Here is a 2,148-nt window from a genome sequence, read left to right as displayed (position 1 = left end):
GGGGGAGAGAAAAAAAGAAAAGAAAAAAAGACTTAGCATCGCTTTTCCTACGACCGTTGCCGCATCCGCGTGGTCTAAATTCAGACAACTCGCGTTAATGACGACGCCAGTTTCCCGGAATCACATCATTCCCCTTTTGCGACCTCCTGACAAGCGAAGTCAACGGGGGGGGGGGGGGGGGGGGAGAGAAAGCCGGGTTCAACTTAACGGCCGTGCGACTCCCTTAACGACTCAAAAGAACGGTGGGGAAAAAAGGTCGTAGAAGTGGGGCCAAACTCGCTTAACGACCGCCTCGCTTAGCCACGGAAATTTTTGATCGTCGACAACAAGGACTGCTTGTAAGTCAAGGTAAGTTTAAAACAGCTAAGTTAGTAAAAAGGTAAAGGAGCTCCTGAGCATAATCCTCAACTAATCGTCGCCTACTACAGATAAGTAAGCAAATATACATATAAATATAAAAAATATAGATATAAATTATTATTATTATTATTATTGATGATGATGGAAGGGATCTTGGAGGTCATCTAGTCCAACCCCCTGCTCAGGCAGGAAACCCCATACCATTTATCTTTATAACCACCCTATTCAGAAAAGCCCGCCAAGGTGTGCGAGAAAGATTTTGACTCGCCTGAGAAAATGTAACGATTTCTTGAGATGAAATTGTGTTTTTATAAAAGAATTTATGGGAGGGAGCCTCCCTCATTCCGTTGCCGGCGCATTCGATGACTTCATTTTTCAATTTCCAGTTCTTAACTAAAAGCTAAGTAAAACTAGCTTCTTGGGAGGGATTTTTAGCAAACGATGATTCAGGCGCCGGCTGATACTGGATCCGGCCTCCAGGCACACACGCTGTAATTCCCAGAGTTAAATTTACAGGCCGACGTGGGTTGGGAACAGCTCCGGTTTTGATCGAACCCAGTTTTTCCGCCCTCAACTTGAAACGAGCCTAAGGCGGATAAGTACTCCACTTATGACAGGGCTGGGACAGTCATTATAGCCACTGAGTGAGGCTGAGCGATCCCGAGACCGCAATCCAGTTTTATGACTATTTTTTACCGCATTGGTTAGGCGCATCGTGCGGCGGTTAAAGAAAATCTGCCTTCCCCGCTCCTCGACTTAACAACCATGATTGGGATGGAGATTTTGGTCGCTAAGTGACCCGTCATACGATCGATTGGACTCCCATTTTACGAACGTTTTTACAGTGGTCCTCAAGCGAAATCTTTACATGGTCATTTAGCGAAACACACGATCTTTTGAGCAGATCACATGGTTGTTAAGCGAACGGCATGGTCATTAAGCAAACCACACGGTCCTTAAGAGAACCACACGGTCCTTAAGTGAACCACATGGTCCTTAAGCGAATCTGACTTCCTCAAGTTTATTTTGCTAGGCAGTCCTCTCAACTTACAACCACAACTGAGGTGGAAATTTTGGTCGCTAAGGGACCCATCGTTTTAGGATCATGTTTACAGTGGCCCTTAAGCAAATCACATGGACGTTAAGTGAATCACATGGCCGTAAATCACACGGTCATTAAGGTGAATCACATGGCCGTAAAGTCGTAAAAGGGCCAGGTTTGAAGATCCCTGGTTTATATAACCGTTGTTTCTTCTTTGGGACTTGTCAGCAATGCCAATTTTACGACACATGTGGACTTCAACTCCCAGAAGTCCCCAGCCAGCTGAATTCTGGGAGTTGAAGTCCACATGTCTTAAATTCCCCAATGGTGCGTTTAGAGACTCAAAACTTCTCTCTAATTTGGAAGGACTTCGAACATTGATGAACAAAAGCCGGTTTTTGAAACAGACGCACCTCCAACCAATCATTAGCACTGCAAACAACAAGCGGTGTGTGTGTGTGTGTGTGTGTGTGTGTGTGTGATAACACAACCGAAACACCACACTGCCAACTCACAAAGAAACACCACCCACAGCTGCCAAGCGGTCGGTAAACCTCGGCAAAGCTGCCAGCAGGGGCGCCCAGAACACCATCCTCCCCAGCAAACGCCACAAGGCCTTGCGGCCGGGAAGCATGGGCCCTGTCGTAACCCCACCCCGTTGGGGACTCGAGGAGGGGGGGGAAGAGAAAAAAAAAGTACACTCTGCATAGCGATACGTGTAGGTGGTGGTGCCTCCGAGGACCGTT

This window comes from Vipera ursinii (assembly GCF_947247035.1).
Source record: "Vipera ursinii genome assembly, chromosome: Z".
NCBI classification, from domain to species: Eukaryota; Metazoa; Chordata; class Lepidosauria; order Squamata; family Viperidae; genus Vipera; species Vipera ursinii.
Note: the sequence above shows the minus strand (reverse complement) of the source record.